The sequence below is a fragment of the Trichechus manatus genome, unplaced genomic scaffold, assembly GCF_000243295.1.
Source record: "Trichechus manatus latirostris isolate Lorelei unplaced genomic scaffold, TriManLat1.0 scaffold00016, whole genome shotgun sequence".
In the NCBI taxonomy this organism is placed as follows: Eukaryota; Metazoa; Chordata; class Mammalia; order Sirenia; family Trichechidae; genus Trichechus; species Trichechus manatus.
The window spans coordinates 22,446,799-22,465,873 of NW_004443952.1; positions in this window are offsets into that span (position 1 = coordinate 22,446,799).

Genomic DNA, 19,075 nt, shown 5'->3' on the forward strand with positions numbered 1-19,075 from the left:
CAGGGCCCAAGGGCTGGCTGACATTTTTTTTTTTCCACTGACTTTGTTTCTGACCAAAGGGAATTGGGGGCATTCTATGAAAAGACATCCCTGTAGTCACAGGGGAGAGAGCTGCTGCCTGGGGCTTCCCGGGGCTTCCAAAAGGTGGCCTTCCATCCATACAGGCCAGTGAGCTCTCACCTTGGGGACCCTGGGTGTCACCAGTCAGCACAGATTCTCATTCAGAAGGTCGTGCTTCCCTTTTAACTGAACCCCAAAGAGCACTGGCTTGGGAGTCAGACAGACCTGGGTTCAAGCCCTTGCTCCACTGCTGACCCTGTGTGACCTTGGGCAAGTCACTCGTGTGTCTCTGAGCCTCAGTTTCCCCTCTAATGAAGTGGGGTTGAAATAACACCCATCCTGCCTACCTCACAGGGTCACTCTGAGGATCAAAACTTGATCTCGTCCAGGTAAGCTCTTTACCAAACAGTGACATGGCCCTGACCCGTGAGGTATTCTATGACCATGACCTTCAGCCCTCACCACAGGCGGGGTGTGGCCGGAAAGAGACGGTCCCAGCACAGCCCTCTACCCAGACCACCCCCACTGGAGCGCGGCTCCCACTGGCTTTCCTGACATTCCTAGACAGGTTCGTTCTTTCCTAAAGAAAGGCCTGAATGACAACGTCCAGGACATCTGCACAACCGAGCAGTCGGCTCACCCCCTAAAGAAACCTAACGGCAGCTTCAACAGGCAGGCAATAATCTCCGCCCAGAACCACTGCAGTCAAGAATATACTGTTGTCAGCAGGCTTTGACAAAAGGGCCCACCAGAATCTTACCATCACCAACATTTCACAGCACCCTATTTCATGTAGGATAGCTTTCCCCTCCGCTCCCCCAAAGAGAGGTTATGGAGGTACTGTAGCTTTTAGGGGAAAAAAAATGTTAACACATCACAGATCAAGTTGAAGTCCTTCTCTGTTTTTAGGCACTAAAAATCGGTGTTGTCACTCACTGTGTATTACCAGTATTTACTTGCTTTCTTGATTTCACCAAAACCAGATTTCATTTCAAGGACCACATTAATTTTTCAAAAGGAAAGAGACAATTAATTGTACATAATGTATACACAAAAAAAATACCTGTAGAAATATTATTCCAGCATAGCAGGAAAAACAAAATCAAAAGTATTGGACTGTCGGAGGTGAGTGTGTGCGTGCGTAACCCTTTGCGACTCCTGAACGTGCACAGTCTTCTAGGTTAACCCACCAAGTACATCTTCTGTCTTAATGATACTGTAGGTTCACCCTTTTGCTTTTCTTTTCTTTTTTTTTTTTTATTTCCCCACAAATAACAAGACCCACGGAAGTGACTCTAGCTATTTAATGGTTCTGTTCTTTTATACGCAGCAAACACACACCGTACATTTCTGAAGAGGCTCTGGCCTGAAGGCATTTTCCAGTGATGTTAGTGCACAAATGCTTTAAATTAGACTGGAACTGCCAGAATCAAATGTAAATGAGGAGGTTCTCATACCCCTACTGCATGGTATCAATTTTTAATAAATTGTTGCAAATTTGTTTTTATGAATAAAGGGAAAAGCTGTCGTCTTTAATGCCTACGCTACCCACAGTGCAGGTCAGGACAGACCATATTCCTCTGCTGAGAAACTCAGGGGACATCTCTGGGTTGCCTGCTCAGCATTACCCCTCCTTCCAGAAACCTCCTTCCCCTGACTTCTGCTGACAGTAGCAGAACAGCCCTGCTGCCCTGTGACCCCGACCTCTGGCCACAGGTGATTGTGCAAGGGTGGGAACCTGCCCCCAGCCAGGCCAATAAATCCCTTCCCCCGGATAGAGAGAAGTCTGGTCTACCAGAAAGAGAAAACTGAGGCCAAGACAGAGAAAACAGGTCAGGAGGTGGGTCCTGGTACTGTTGGAGCCCCTGGTTGCCTGCTCTGGAAGGACACCTGCACTCTGGGCACTCCCAGGCTGGGTTTCTCAGGCTTCCCTGGATTCTCTAGACACTCCTCTAATTTTCCAATAAATTGTTCTTTTTGCCTAAGCTAGTTCAAGTTGGGAAGAAGCACCTGATGATCTACTTCCAAATACCAGCCAATGGAAACCCTATGGATCACAATGGTCCAATTGCAACCCATCATGGTGACAGCACAGGACCAGGCAGCCTTTCTTTCCACTGTGCATGAGGTCCTCGAGAGTAGGGGGCTGACTCAGAGGCAGCTAACAGCAAAAGTTCAAGTTGGTTTCCCATCGCTTGCAACCAAAAGATTCCTGACTAATACAGAAGCCTCGTTGCCTTCCCAGCCCTACCTCCTCCTGAAGGCGATCATGGCCTGTCCAGATTTGGCCCCATGCTCCCCTTCCAGCCTCACCACCCGCCTCCCCGTGGACCTATGGTGCCACCCCGCAAGACCGTTTGCACTTCCTCCATCATGCTGGACCCTGCAGCTCCATTTCAGTCCTTCCCATCCTTCATGGTGCCCGTCCAAGACATCTTCCTAACTCCCCTACCAGAAAATCCTCTCTTCTGTTTTTCTGTGCTGTGGACACTGTCCCTGTCTCATGGCGCTGGGTTCATGCCCACACTGTCCCTGCTTCCCTGCCTCAGACCACAAACTCCCTGACGATAGGAGTCACATCTACTTCTTTAATGTTCCACCAGGCATCAGGCCCTCCAAGTGGCTCAGAACAGGCTTCTAAGAGGCTTTTCGGAACTGAATGTTTTGGCTGAGGCGTGTGCAGATTGGTCGCTGGGTCCAGAAGACAGAACAAGTGTGGGTGTCTAGATTAGGGAAACCTGAGGCCAGGTGATTGGTGTGGGGCCCCAGAAGTAAGGGAACTGGACTCATAGATTTCAGTGGAAGCCTGTTCCCAGGCGGAGTTTTCTAGTGCACAAGCTCCTCAGTGGTGGAGTCACCAAGGAGTAGGCCTTCTGACTCGTAGCCCAGAGAGAGCCTACTCCATGCCCTCTGCTCCACACCACCTTGTATACAGTCCAGGCTAAGGGGGAGACAGATAAGGAAGAAATCAATAGACTATAATACCCACCTTGCTCAGTATGGGGAATCAGGAAATGCTTCCTGGAGGAGGTAGCCTCTATAAGGGGCCAGACTCATGGACATGCAACGTTTGCAGTCATTTAAAGGGAGTCCCATGCTTGGCTTAATGCTCCGCTGTCACTGTGTTGAAATTCTTACTAACTTTTGAACAAAGGGTCCTGCATTTTCATTTTGCACCATGCTCCACAAATTATGTAGCTATTCCTATACTTAGACCTGAAGAGGAGTAGGAGCTAACCAGGCCAAAGGGGGGTGGAAGAGGAAGACATAGGGAAAGAACTGGATGTCCTGCTGCTGTGGAATGCATGTACCTGCTGGGCGGCTATAGCTGCGCCTGAGGCTGACTGGTTGTCGTGTGTTAGTCATTCACTGCCCAGTGCCAGAACACACATGGCCTCAGATCCCTGAATGATCAGACAGCACAGACCCTGTCTATGTGCGATGCCATGGGTCATATCTCAAAATCATCCGTCCCGGGTGCAGATGTCTACTCCTCCATTTATTTGACTGTGGCTTTAGACAAGTCACTCAACCTCTCTGAGCTTCTCATCCCACATCTGCAAAATGGACGTGATGCCTCACCCAGGGCTTGTCTGAGGGCCACAAGGGCTCCTGTAGGCGAAGGTGCTTAGTAAGCACTGCACTAATATTTGTTCTACTCACAGACAAGAGAAATGCAAAGTGAACAGCTCCCATTAGTGCAATGGGGCAGCCAACAATCGACTAATCTCCTGGCAACAGAATGCAGAATGCATTTTAGGGAAGAAACTGCTGGGGAAAATATTTTTACATACCATGTGAGGGAAATACTGAGATTCTGAAGACAAGGCTGAAAAAGAGACAATGGAACAGATCTGTTAGAAAGGATTAGAAATTTGGGGGTGCAAAGAAGGAGAAGGGTGAGAGAGGAGAGAGGCAGTGGTCAAGTAACATGGCAGTGTGGCTGAAGGACTCTAAGAACAGAAATATCCAACATTTGATTTTTGGGTTGCTATGAAGTGGGCCCTCTCCCTTCCCTTCACCTCACCACTCCCCCAAAATGTCCCTAAGCCTTCAGTAAAACTTACTATACAAACAAAGGCCTTGTGGATTTTTTTTTTTTTTTTAGTAATATTTTATTGTGTTTGCAGTGGAAGTTTACACAACAAGTTAGGGTCCCATTTGACAGTTTCTACACAATTTGTTCAGCGACATTGGTTACATTTTTCACACGGTGTCAACATTCTCTTTAATTGCGTTCTGGTTGTTGTTTCCAGTACTTGAGTTTCCCTGCCCCCTTATCTTCCCATGTTTGCTTTATAGTAACTGTTGTCCTTTTGGTCTCATATAGATGATTTTTAGGCATTGAGGATGGTGGTGGAAATGAAGGAAAAAGGCAGTTTCTATGTTTGGGTGGAGGACAGGGTAAGGAATAAAAGAACATGCACCCACAAGATGCAGAGGGGAAAATACACTCTGCACAAGCAGGACTTTGAAGCAAGAAGTAACCTTGAGCATATACCACCGCCAGGTGCTGTCGAGTCCATTTCAACCCATGTGGCAGAGTAGAACTGTGCTCCATAGGGTCATCGATGGCTGACTTTTTGGAAGTGGATTGCAGGCCTTTCTTCCAAGGCACCTCCGGGTGGACCTGAACCTCCAACCTTTGGTTTAGCCGCCAAGTGCATTAACCGTTTGCACCACCCAGAGACTCCCATGAGCATATGAGCCCCCCAGAAATTCACAGAGACATTGGAGAGGCACTGGACTTCTCCAGAGCCAAGTACGGGAGGAGTGGGAAGTTTGAATTAATCGCATTCTAGATCTCAGCAGGCATAGTCATAACAGGAAACATTTTATCCCATAGAGCCACAAATCCCAAAGATCCTGAATGCAAAGGTAGAAGTACTAGAAAGCAAGGCTAGTAACACCGTGGTCAACTGGATTACAGAATAAACTCCACACTCAGAGCTTTAGAAGTGGGGTGAAATTGGAGAGAAAGTGCCAGTCTGGAGGCTCTCGTGGTGTTTAAGGGCTGTGAACTTGCAATCCTTGTTCTCTGAGATTGTGACTACTCTGGGCTGCTCTAGGCAACCATGTCTGTAACCAGAGAGTTCCAGCACTAATGGTGAGTTGAGTTTCTACGAGAAGAGAGAATACATTTGATTTCCCTCCATCAGAATTCCAGTGGAAAAGACCCAGGGCTGTACTTCTCAAATTTGGAAAGCATATGAACACCTTTTCAAACACAATGTTGGCTTAAATTATGTTCATAAAGAAAGTTACCTATGTCCAAACTAGATATAAATTTCTCTTCGTAGCTCTCATATTAAACAAATTTATAAGTTAAATACAAGCAAAGTGACAAAACCAATTTTAAAAAATTGTCTTAATTATCCAGTGTTGCTATCACAGAAATATCACAAGTGGGTAGCTTTAACAAACAATTTTCTCACAGTATAGGGGGCTAGAAGTCCAAATTCAGGGTACCGGCTCTAGGGGAAGGCTTTCTCTCTCTCTGTTGGCTCTGGAGGAAGTTTCTTGTCTCTTTGAGCTTCTGCTCCTGGGTGATCTTCATGTGACTTGGCATCTCTCTTCCCCCATCTCTGCTTGCTAGCTTGTGTTTAATCTCTTTTATATCTCAGAAGAAATTCACTTAAGATACACCCTATACTAATTCTGCCTCATTAACAGAACAAAGACAACCCATTCCAAATGGGATTATAACAAGTATAAGGGTTAGGATTTACAGTGTATTCTGACGAGACACAATTCAATCCATAACACCATATAACAACATTGATTTAACAAGATAGATGAGATTTTTCTGAAAACAAATTGCAGCTCACAACACGAACCCAGCACCGCCCACTCCCAGCCGCGTCCCTTTAAGTTCAGCCTGTCTAGTGTGATGACTCAATTATCACACTGCTTTTCTTTACTTAAACTATTGGGAGAACTTCATTTATTCAGCACACCATGGTATTGTGTGGCCTCTGCTCGGCTCTAACATATCAGTTCCCTATTAAGTCCATCTTTGGTTTTTTTCTCATGAGCCATTGACAGTTATGGGGTCACCCAGATAATACACACATATTGAATAGAGACTGAGTGCCGATATACATTAACTGCTAGGCTGAGTGCTTTGCAGGCATAATCTCATCTAGATCTCACGGGAACCCCAGAGCAGGAGGGATTATTACCACCCTTTTGCAGCTAAAGGCACTCAGGCACAGCTGGGTGAGCACTGTCCCTGGCACACAGCTGGGGGGGAGGAGCCGGAATGTGAACACCCTGACCCCCAGAGTACCCGCTTTCTACCACTTCCTTAAACTGCCTCATCAGAAGTAGCTGGACTCAAATGACCCAGAGAATGCTTATTTAATTTTTTTTAGATCATTGTGAAATGAAAACACAATCCTTTTGTAGTTGTATAGGAGATTTGCAGACCCCCAGGAATTCGTGCATGGCACCCTCTGGGGCTCTAGGCCCCAGTTTGACAGCCTCTGTCCCAGGCAATGCGGGCACAGGGACACCTGCACTGCATGGAAACCTAGGAGAGCCAGCAGCTCAGAGCAGTACCTGTCAGCCACACTGCAGGTTCCCCTGGGCTTCTTGGGCCTGTTCACCACTAGGTCCTGGGAGATCCTGGGCCTTGGGGATACCTAGGTTTGAGGACAGGGGAGGCTAGGAGAGCAGAGATGGGTCCACGTTGGGCAGCAGTGATGGTGGCAATAGTGAGAGCAACAACAGACACCTCCATGGCAGTTGTGGCCACAGCTCTGAAGGCAGCCAGCTCCTTGACGGAGGGGTGGGGGTGGTTGGTCAAAACTGGCTGAAGAGGCAGGGCCATCTCCACGTCAGGAAGGAAGCCTGTCCACTGACCTCTGGAAGCTGGAAGCTTTGCCAGCAACAGAGAAGGAGCTATGCAGAGACAAAACTCTCTGACCAAGTTGCCCATTGCCCAGATCCCCGCCCCCTCCCTGGAAGCTGAATCCTGAGTACTCAGGCCCTCCAAGATCTAGTAGAAGAACTCTGCCAGCATCCCAGGGTAGCGGAGTCAGGATAGAAAATGCTCACCCTATCTGAGAAGAAATGTCAGCCCTGGATGTTCACCGCTTAGAAATGAGCCGGGGGGCAAAAACGAAAATATCCCAATGCTATCAATAGTAGAACAGAAAAATATGGTATATTCAGCGTGGAATACTATATAATAATGAGAATGGAAAAAACTACATGTGACAATAGGGATGAATCTCAAAAACATAACGTTGAGTGAAAGAAACCAGACATAAATGAGGCATACTGTAAGATTCCATTGACGTAAAGTTTAAAAACAGGAAAAACTAATCTACTTGTGTTGGCCATCAGGATAGTGGGGAAGACAGTATGAGGGGAGGCTTCTGGGTGCCGGCAATGTTCTGGTTCTTGATCTGAGCGTGGTTACGTGGCTGTGTTCACTTCATGAAAATTCACGGAGCTGTCCATTTATGATTTATGTGCTATATATATATGTATATATAAAATACTTCAATGAAGAATTTTTTTCAATGACTGGGCAGGAAAAAAAACAATATGGAGTCTATGAAGATTCTGCAGCATAAAAACAAATAGCATGCAACAGGCAGAGGCCAAACAAACTTTGGAAAAAGACTTCCTGCAGGAAACAGACGTAAATGTCAAATCTCATCTGCTCCATAATCTCAAGAAAGACCAGTAAAATTTGGTTTCATTGAACAAGAGATTAAAGATAAATTGATGAGACAATGAACTGAGAAGAAACATGTTATGTATTGAATTGTGTCCTCCAAAAAGATATGCTGAAGTTCTAACCCCTGCACCGGTGAATGTGACATTGGAGAACCAGAGTTTTTCTTTGCAGATGTTATCAGTTAAATTAATGAAATCACACGGGAATAGGGTGGATCCTGATCTTAATCTCTTCTGAGTGGCGTTTTATAGACAAGGACATGCACAGGGAGAATACAGCATGTGAGGGTCCTTCTACAAATCAAGGAACACCAAGAAAATCTTCAGGCCACAAGAAGCTGAAGAGAAATTTCTTCTTCATTTCTTCCTCTAGAGAGAAGGTAGCTCTGCCAACATCTTAAATTCAGACTTCTAAAGAGATTGACTGACATAGTGGCTGCAACAATGGGCTCAAACATAGCAACAATTGTGAGGATGGCACAGGACCGGGCATGTTTTGTTCTGTTGTACATGGAGTCGCTGTGAGTCGGAACCAACTTGCTGGCATCTAACAACAACAAGCCTTTAAAGCCATCCACTTTGTGGTATTTTTGTTATAGCAGCCCTAGGAATCTAAGTTATTGTTCGTTGTTGTTGTTAGTTAACTTATGGTACTGAAAGAGAGAAGGAAGGAAGGGAGGGAGGGAGGAGGGGAGAAAGGGTGGGAAGGAAAATTACCAGAATCCAGGTAGTGTCAGAAGCCCACACATTTAACTCCTTACTTCTACTAATTTTTTACTTCAATGGCCTAACCAATCAGGGAAAAATCCGTGTCACCTTCCATAAAGATAATTCTATGTTAACATTTCTGGAAACTAGAGGAAGTGCCCCATACACACTCCTAAAACCTTAACAAGTTTCTGCAATGTGGATAAGAGTGGAGTGAGGGGAAGCAACTACAGGCCACCCTCCTCCCACCATGTATAAAGAAGTCTGCCTGCCAGTAAATTCTAACACAGTAGTGTGAAGGCTGAGTGGGATGTTTACAGTGTTCCTCCGTTTGGTTTCAGAGCCACTCTGAGTCAAAGGACCACTAGATATGGGGGCCGTATCTCCATGCAGGACCTGCCGGGAGTCATGATTTCTCATAATTTCAGAAGAACAGATGCTACAACATCCACCTTCCCTCACTACTCACTCATTCTGCACACACATCCTGATATAACAGAGAGATAAAGAGGAAGGAGGTGAGAGAATGCAGAATTCATGAAGCAGCACCATCCCTTCCATCCTCTGGGGTGTGGGGTGGGCATTAGATAAGTTCTCCTCTCCCTATAAAGTTAGGGGTATCTGAATTATTCCTCCACCCCCTCCCCTTCCCAAGTCAGGGACTGGCAAAAAAAAACTTAAGAATCGCTGCATCAGCAGACTGCTTAATGCCCAGGCCTGATGCTGCTGGGGTGTGGAGAAAGGGACAGGAGAAAGATGGCAAAGATGAGGGGAGAAGGGAGACCACCAGGGAAGGAGGGAAGTAGTAGCATTCCCGTGGTGTGGAGTGGCAAGGAGACGTGGGTTTCCTGAGGGCTGAATGAACACTGAGGAAGACTGTGGGAGTTTTAGTCATCTTGACAGAGGCTGAGAGATGGACCACCTGTGGGGCAGGCTAAGGAGGAAGGAGAAGGCTGAGCCAGTCGGAGCTTCCTTGCTAGGAGACCATGCCAGAAGGACCCATGGGGCCTTCTAAAGATCAAAACAATGCAGCCCCGCAGGAGAGCCAGCATTTAGACTCTGCCTCACAGAGGGAATGGACAGCCAGTTAGGCAGAAAAGAAGTGACAGCCAGCAGTAAGAAGACCACAACCTCGCTCAAGGAATCACATAAGTAATATCTTCATCCGTCTCCCGTCTGCTCTCCATGATATCCCGGAGAAGGAGGAGGAGAGAGAGTTGTGAAAGCAAACCACATTGTCTCCTATCCCCACCCCAAAGCCACAGAAGCCTCAAATATGGCCCACTTGGGAAGGGTATTTAAATGCCCAGAGACTTTTTTTTTTAACAGATTTATTAAGATATAATTCACACACCATACAATTCACCCTTTAAAATGTACAATTCAATCATTTTTAGAATATATTTCTTCCTAGTCTGTCTTAGTCTGGAAGCTCTTCTGAAATCTGTTTAGCGTCATACCAACCAAAAAAACCCAAACCCATTGCTATCGAGTCGATTTCGACTTGTAGCGACCCTACAGGACAGAGTAGAACTGTCCCATAGGGTTTCCGAGGAGCAGCTGGTGGATTCGAACTACCAACCATTTGGTTAGCAGCCGAGCTGTTAACCACTGCACGACCAGGGCTCCATTCAGCATCATAGCAACCTGCAATCCTCTGCCAACAGACAGGTGGTGAATCAAACCCGGGGCTCCCACACGGAAGGCGAGAATCTACCACTGAACCACCACTGCCCTCTACATTATCACTGGAAGCGTTCAAGTAGGGAGGCTGGAGAAAGAATCCCTACAGTGGGTCTGAGGTTGGAATGGATGACACCAAAGACCCATGTTTCAGAGGTTGTAAACTGATGCCGTGCATGTCATGTGGGACAACAAATGTGTTTTCTTTTGCTGGCACAGCATTTGCTTACAAAATGTTTTGTTACTGTTACTGTTATTATTACAATTAAGTAGATAAAATCTGCATTTCTAGCTTCTCTTGAAAAACAACTCTAGGCCCACATTCTTATATGGTAACAACCCATTAGAACTGAGTAGAGGTGTTCCTTTTGATAGGTCCCGTATTCTTCAGCTCACCCCAGCCTCCACCATTCTCTATTAAACACCCAATAGTGAAGCCAAGTGTCCATTGACATTTATCTTTCCGCTTGCGCTGTGGGTTTTTTTCCTTACGGCCAGCCTACTTAATGCATGTATTATTACCTGCCTTTTCTCTGTAGGCATTTTTGAGTGGATGACTTTTGCTGTATTCTATAGCTCTCAACCTTAATTTGAAACAGTGGTGTCGAGCTGTGTTCATCTCAATTCTCCCTCTCTCCCTGTGCCTTCTGTCATTATGAGCTGCCCTGAGAATTTGCAGCTCATGTGAACAGCGCAGGGAATCACCAAATGGCCCGCTGCCCACAGCTCTGGAGAGAGGCTCTGTTATGGATTGAATTGTGTCCCCCAAAAATAAATGTTGTAAATCTAACCTCTATATCTGTGATGTTAAAAAGCAAAGATGTCACTTTAAGGACTCTCCAAGCCATGGTGTTTTCAATCACCTCATGTCTTAGTTATCTAGTGCTACTATAACAGAAATACCACAAGTGGATGGCTTTAACAAACAGAAATTTAGTCTCTCACAGTCTAGGAGGCTAGAAGTCAGAATTCAGGATGCCAGCTCCAGGAAAAGGCTGTCTCTTTCTGTCAGTTCTGGGGGAAGGTCCTTGTCATCAATCTTCCCCGGTCTAGAAGCATCACAGTACAGGGATCTCTGGTCCCTGCATCGTTCCGGTGCTTCTTCCTGGTGCTTCTTTCTTGGTGGTATGAGGTCCTTCTCCTTTCTGCTTGTTTTTCTCTTTTATATCTCAAAAGAGATTGACTTAAGATACAACTTAATCCTGTAGATTGAGTCCTGCCTCATTAACATAACTGCCTCTAGAGGCGGAGCCAACATGGTGCTACAGACAGAAGCACCATGCTGTCCCTCTGCAGCAAAGACCTGAAAAACCAAGTAAAACAGATACAAATGTCAATCCTGCAACTCTAAGCGTCAAATGAAGGGATAAAGAACTCAATAAGCAGTGAATGGAATAAGAAACTGACAGAGAACAGAGAACGAGGAGAGCTATGGAGTAGGGGTCACCTACCAGATAACACAGCATAGCTTTGCCATCTTGGACTACAGACACCAAAGAATGCAAACAGGGAGTACAGGAAGGCAACTTCACGGAGCTCCCAACAGAAGACAAAGCGCCTGGTAACCGGGGATACATGCTTTCCCACCCCCCACCCTTCTTCCTTTTACATGGCCCCCACAGCTTTCCAATGGGCCACGGTCACTCAGCTGGAGAGACCTAGCTCACTGCCACCTAGACCTGCCCCACTCCCACCAGCCAGCTCCTTTAGCACCTTTTTTTTTTTTTTTTGGTTATTGTTTTTTTCTTGAGTTTCTTTTTTTGTTTCTTCTCTCTCTCTCCCTTCCTTCCTTTCCTTTCTCCAGCCTAGCTGGCCCTGTGTACCATCCCCTCCCCTTCTTGACAGGCTGTGCCACACCATTTGGTTAGAGAGCCACTAGCACACGGTCTCCCCAGGTCCATGCTGCCCCCACCAGTAGGCTATCTCAGTGCCATTTTTTTCCTTCTCTCTCTGCCTTCCTTCCTTTCCTTTCTCTCACCCACCTAGCCTCCTAAGCTGCCCCCACCCCTTCTTAACAGGCAGTGTTGCACTTCTCTGCTAGAGAGTCACTGGCACATGGCCTCCCCGGGCCTATGCCGTCCCCACCAGCTGGCTCCTTCAGCACCATATTTTGTTTTGTTTTGTTTTTTCTCTTTCTATCCCTTCCTTTCTTTCCTTTCTCCCATCCACCTAACCCCATGTGCCATCCCCGCTCCTTCTCAAAGGGCCTTACCACCCACTCAGCTAGAAGCCCACCAGCACACAGCCTCACCAGGGGTGTGCCACCCCCAGCGGAGGGCTCTCTCAGTACCACATTTTTGTTTTGTTTTATTTTTTTTGTTTCTTCTCTCTCTCTCTCCCTTCCTTCCTTTCCTGCCTCCTGCCCACCTAGCACTGTGCGCCACCCACACCTCTTCTCAACAAGCTGAGCCATACCTCTTAGCTAGAAAGCCACTGGCACACAGCTTTACCAGGTCTGCCTTACCCCCACCCACCAAATCCTACTGTCCTGCCATTTTATTTACTTTTTTTTTCTTTTTCCCTTCTTTTTTTTTGCTTCTGGTTCTCTCTCTTCTTTCTCTCACCCACTAGCTCTGCACATCATATCCTCTCCCTTCCCTCCTGCCTATCTGCACAGCTTGCTGAGCACTGCACCCCCAAGCAGCACAGGCATGGACCTTCGGCCCCACCCCAGAGGTCCCGGTTCATGCCAAAAACAATCCATCCTGCCCCTCCTTCCTCAAACCTGCCCTGCTGCACCATAGCTGAGCAACCAGTCCTGCCCACCTGGACAAGATGATGAGAAGTATTGTGCCCACAGACGTGCAAGCAGCAAAACACGCCCAGCCCACCTGCTCATATATAATCAAATAAAACAAAAAAGCAGGATGAAACAAACAAATCTACAATCAGTAAATGAAGAAAATAATTCCTGAATGTCCTGGAGACAGCAGACAATATCAAAACATATTAAAAAAACAGGATAGAATGGCTCCAGAAAGTAACCAAAATAAAACACCAGATGACCTTCCAGTAGAAGAAAAGGCGAATTCAAAACTCTAACATTCAGGACTCTCCAATAGATGAAGGAAAACACAGGCAAAAATAAGGAAAAAATAGAGAAAATCAAGGAAAACACAGACAAAGCAATGGAAGAATTCAAGAAAATAATACAGGAACAAAATGTCAAAATAAATAATCAACTAGAAATCATACAAAAACACCAACATAACTGCCTCTAATCCTGCCTCATTAACATCATATAGGAGGTTAGGATTTACAACACATAAGATAATAATATCAGATTACAAAATGGTGGAGAACCACACAATACTGGGAATTATGGCCTAGCCAAGTTGACATACATTTCTGGGAGACACAATTCAATCCATAACACCTCATATGCATGCAAAAGATGGACAATGAATAAGGAAGACCAAAGAAGAATTGATGCCTTTGAATTATGGTGTTGGTGAAGAATATTGAATATACGATGCACTGCCAGAAGAACAAACAAATCTGTCTTGGAAAAAGTACATCCAGAATGCTCCTTAGACACAAGGATGGCAAGACTTTGTCTCACGTATTTTGGACATGTTATCAGGAGGGATCAGTCCCTGGAGAAGAGCATCATGCTTGGTAAAGTAGACAGTCAGCAAAAAAGAGGAAGACCCTGAATGAGATGGATTGACACCGTGGCTGCAACAATGGACTAAAGCATAACAACAATTGTGAGGATGGCACAGGACCGGGCAGTGTTTCGTTCTGTTGTACATAGGGTCACTGTGAGTTGGAACTGACTCTGTGGCACCAACAACAACCACATGCCTGTGGTTATCATCCCATTTGGGAATGTGTTGTCTTTGTTATGTTAATGAGACAGGATTAGCGTGGTATGTGTCTTAAATCAATCTCTTTTTAGATATAAAAGAGGTTAAACAAGCAAGCGAAAGAAGCAGAAATGAGGGAAGAGAGATGCCAAGCCATGTGAAGATCACCCAGGAGCAGAAGCTCAAACAGATGGGATTCCTCCAGAGCTGACAGAGAGAGAAAACCTTCCCTAGAAATGACACCCTGAATTTGGACTTCCAGCCTCCTAAACTGTGAGAAAAGAAGTTTCTGTTTGTTAAAGACACCCATTTGTGGTATTTCTGTTGTAACAGCCCTAGACAACTAAGACAGGTTCCCAGTAACCCAGCAGAAAGAGAAAGGCACCCCTGGGACACACAGTGACTGGTTGACAGGGCAGCATGGACCTGGGGAGACCATGTGCCGGTGGCTCTCTAGCCAGCACACAGCCTTTTTGGGACAATACCCACTTACATTTTTAAAAGAATGCTATTCCTCATTGAAGGAATATTATCCCTCATTATTTTCTAGTTGGCTTCTATTTAGGAGGGCTCAGGGCCTCCTGTTACTTAATGAAACTGGCAACAAACAGAAAAACTATCATGCCTGCTAGCCTGGAATAAAAATTAGAGAGTTTGGACAATGACCTGGATCAGATGAATGTAAGAGGTTCCTTACTAGCTTAAAGAAACTATGATCCCCAGAACGCATAATAATATTAGTAACTAACATGCCTTCTATGGGTCAGACACTGTGCTAAGCACTTTATGTTTTACTCCACATAACAACACGACAGGGAGGATATTGTAATTATCCTTATCTATACAGATGAAGAAACTGAGGAACAGAGAGGTGAAGTAACTTATCCAAGGTCATATAGCTAGTGAGTGATGGAGCCAGAATTCAAATCCAGGCAGTCTAACTCTGGAGACACTGGAAAATTGGCAAAGGTACCACCAAGATTTGACACCTAATTTCCTGTAGAAATTCCCTCCTCCTACCAAAAAGGAGCCCTGGTGGCGAAGTGGTTAAACACTAGGCTGCTAACCAAAAGGTCAGCAGTTTGAACCCACCAGCCACTCCAGGGGAGAAACTTCCATAAAGATTTATAGACTTGGCAACCCCATGGGGAAGTTCTTCTCTGTCCTATAGGATCGCTATGAGTCGGAATCGACTTGATGGCAATGAGTTTGGTTTGGTTTTTACCCATTAAATGATGTTGCTACTTTTCTCGTCAAGCATACCAAGAACATAAAACACAGAAGTCTAGTTTTTCATTTCTATGGCTTATAAATTTGTGACAATTAAACTAAATAAATTCCCCTATATTATTTAATTCTTTAAAATATCAAATAATTTAAAAAGCACATTTCCCTGGAACTGAAGTTCCTTTTGCAGAATCTGGTTCACATTCAGAATTTGAAATGGAATGTAAAACACAACATTGTTCAATGTCTGCATTGTCAGGTAATTTCGTTCAAGATTCTGTAACTAAAAGCTGGTTGGGCTGTGAAACGTGTGCTTGACATGTGGAACTGAATTCCATTATGTTCAGTCAAGCAAGATGTGACTGACGAAGTGAACATGGTTACACCAAGTAGCATAGGGAGTGTATTTTGGCATCTGAGAATGTGTTATACTATGAAATATATATGCAAAACCAAGCATTGTTTCTCTATCCTTCAGTTTCCAATAATCTCTATTTGCCTAATTCTATATTTTATAGAAAAACTGCCAGTGGGGAATCCCATTTGCCAACAATTTGTAGGTTTAAATGAACTTAATTCCTATAAAACATATGTATTTGGAAATCAAGTGTGTCGAATAAACATGAATTCTTTGGGCTTATTATCAATTGAAAATTATATTGTTAAAAAATAGATATATTAGAAAGCATATCATGTTTTACTGACCAGGACTAAAATTTTTAAAAACATATTTTCAATAAATCTATATAACCACATTTGTGTGATATTATCCCTCCTGAACTAAAATTATCCCATAGGAAAAGAAGTAAAAAATAGGACATGGAAGACAAGTCCAAATAACTTAAAGTATAATGTTTCATTAGTGTATGTAATAACCATTATATTGAACACAAAGATATACATAATTTTGTTGATAGAAAATCTGTTTCTCATGCCTTCACTAGATAAATTGGTTGAAGGAATACTTAAAATATATTGGTTTTATGGTTGTCAAATTATTAACCTGTATGTTTTGGATATGTTGTAGGGAGAAGTATTGCTTGTTGCCTCTTAAAAAAAAAAAAAAAAAAAAGATACTTGCCATCCAGTCAGGTCCAACTCATTGCGACCCCAAAATCCTTGTCAAATGTTCCCCAGCCCTGCAAAAATACAGTGAAGGGCAGTACACCATAAAGTCCACAAGGTGTCGCTTTCTGCCAACCTCTTGCTTCTAGTAAGTATTGTCCAGGGCTTAGACCTAGAACCGGACTGAAAATGAAACCAAAAAAAGTCAAAATTTTCCTTCTTTCTTTTTTTTTATTGTGATTTAGGTGAAAGTTTACAGAGCAAATTAGTTTCTCATTAAACAGTTGATACACAAATTGTTTTTGTGACATTGGTTGTCAACCCCGCAATGTGTCAACACTCTCCCTTTCTCCACCCTGGTTTCCCTGTTTCCATTCGTCCAGTTTTTCTGACCGTTCCTGCCTTCTCCTCTTTGCTTTTGGGCTGGTGTGCCCATTAGTCTTGTCTACATCATGACTGAATTATAAACCACGTCCCTCACGTGTGTTATTGTTGGCCCTAAAAAAAAAAAAAAAAAAAGAACCGTTGCTATCAAGTCAATTCCTACTCATAGTGACCCTATAGACCTACCTAATCTTTGGCTGAAGGGTGAACCTCAGGAGTGACTTCAGTACTGAGTTAAAAGGGTATCCAGGCTTCTGTCCAGAGGCGAGATGAGAAGGCAGAAAGGGACAGAAGCTGATTGAACAGACACAGGAAAACCCAGGGTAGAAAGGAGTGTGCTGTCACATTGTAGGGAGAGCAACTAGGGTCACATAACAATGCGTGTATAAATTTTTGAATGAGAAACTGACTTGAAATGTAAACTTTCACTTAAAGCACAATAAAAAAAAATTAAAAGTGTGTCTAGAGGCCATACTCTTGGGGTTTCTCCAGTCTCTGTCAGAGAAGCAAGCCTGGACTTTCTCTTTTTTTTGTGAATTCAAATTTTGTTCTGCATTTTTCTCCTGCTCTGTCTGGGACCCTCTATTGTGATCCCTGCCAGAGCAGTCAGTGGTGGTAACTGGGAACCATCTAGTTGTTCTGAGCTCAGTCTGGTGGAGGATGTGGTAGTTGTGGTCCGTTAGTCCTTGGGACTAACCTTTCCCTTGTGCCTTTGGTCTTCTTCATTCTCCTTTGCTTCAGCTGGGATGGGACCAGTACATGTATCTTAGCTGGCCACTTGAAGGCTTTTAAGACCCCAGTCACTACTCACCACAGTCGGATGTAGAACATTTTCTTTATAAACTATGCTGTGCCAATTGAGCTAGGTGTCCCTCGAGACCATGGTCCTCAGCCCTCAGCCCTAATCACTTGGTCCCTCAAGGTGTTTGGATGTGTCTTGGAAGCTTCTGTGACTTTGCCTTGGTCAGGTTGTGCTGACTTCCTCTATATTGTGTATTGACTTTCCCTTCACCAAAGTTAACACTTGTCTATTATCTAGTTAGTGATTTCCCCTCCCCAACCCTCACCTTCCTCATAATCATCAAATACTGGTTTTTTTCCTGTGTGTAAACCTATTCTTGGGTTTTTATAATAGTGGTCTCAAACAATATTTGTCCTTGTGTGATGGACTTATTTCACTCACCATAGTGCCCTTCAGATTCATCCATATTGTGAGGTGTTTCCCAAATTCATCATTCTTCTTTATCGCTGTATAGTATTCCATTGTGTGCATGTACCATAATTTGTTTATCCATTCATCTGTTGATGGGCACTTAGGTTGTTTACATCTTCTTGCTATTGTGAATAATGCTGCAGTGAACATAGGTGTGCATATGTCTATTTGTGTGACAGCTCTTGTTTCTCTAGGATATATTCCTAGGAGTGGGATTGCTGGAGCATATGATATTTCTATTTCTAGCTTTTTAAGGAAGTGCCATATCATTTTCCAAAATGGTTGTACCTTTTTGCATTCCCACCAGCAGTGCGTAAGAGTTCCAATCTCCCCTCAACCTCTCCAACATTTGTTATTTGCTGTTTTTTTGATTCATGGCAGTAGTGTCGGGGTGGGATGGTATCTCATTGTAGTTTTGATTTGCGTTTCTCTAATGGCTAATGATCTCGAGCATTTCCTCATGTGTCTGTTAGCCACCTGAATATCTTCTTTGGTGAAGTGTCTGTTCATATCCTCTTCCCATTTTTAATTGGATTATTTGACTTTTTATTGTAGAGGTATTGGATTTTCCTATAGATTTTAGAGATTAGACCTTTGTCGGATATGTCATAGTCAATTTTTTTTTCCCAGTCTGTAAGTTCTCTCTTTACTCTTTTGGTGAAGTCTTTTGATAAGCATAAGTGTTTAATTTTTAAGAGATCTCATTTATCTAGCTTATCTTCTGGTGTTTGTGTATTGTTAATTATGGTTTGTATGCTGTTTATGTCATATATTAGGGCCCCCAGTCCTGACCTAGAGCCCTGGTGGCACAGCGGTTAAGAGCTTGGCTGCTATCCAAAAGGTCAGCAGTTTGAATCTACCAGCCACCCCTTGGGAACCCTATGGGGCAGTGAGTCAGAACTGACTCAACGGCAACGGGTTTTTGTTTTTGTTTTTTGTTTTGGAGTGTTGATCCCATTTTTTTCTCCCATGATCTTTATAGTTTTGGGTTTTATATTTAGGTCTTTGATCCATTTTGAATTAGTTTTTGCATATGGTGTGAGGTATAAGTCCTGTTTCTTTTTTTTTACAGATGGACATCCTGTTTTGCCAGCACCATTTGTTAAAAAGACTGTCTTGTCCCCCATTTAATGGACTTTGCGCCTTTGTGAAAGGTCAGGCAGCTGTAGGTGGATGGATTTACATCTGGGTTCTCGATTCTGTTCCATTGGTCAATGTGTCTGTCATTGTACCAGTA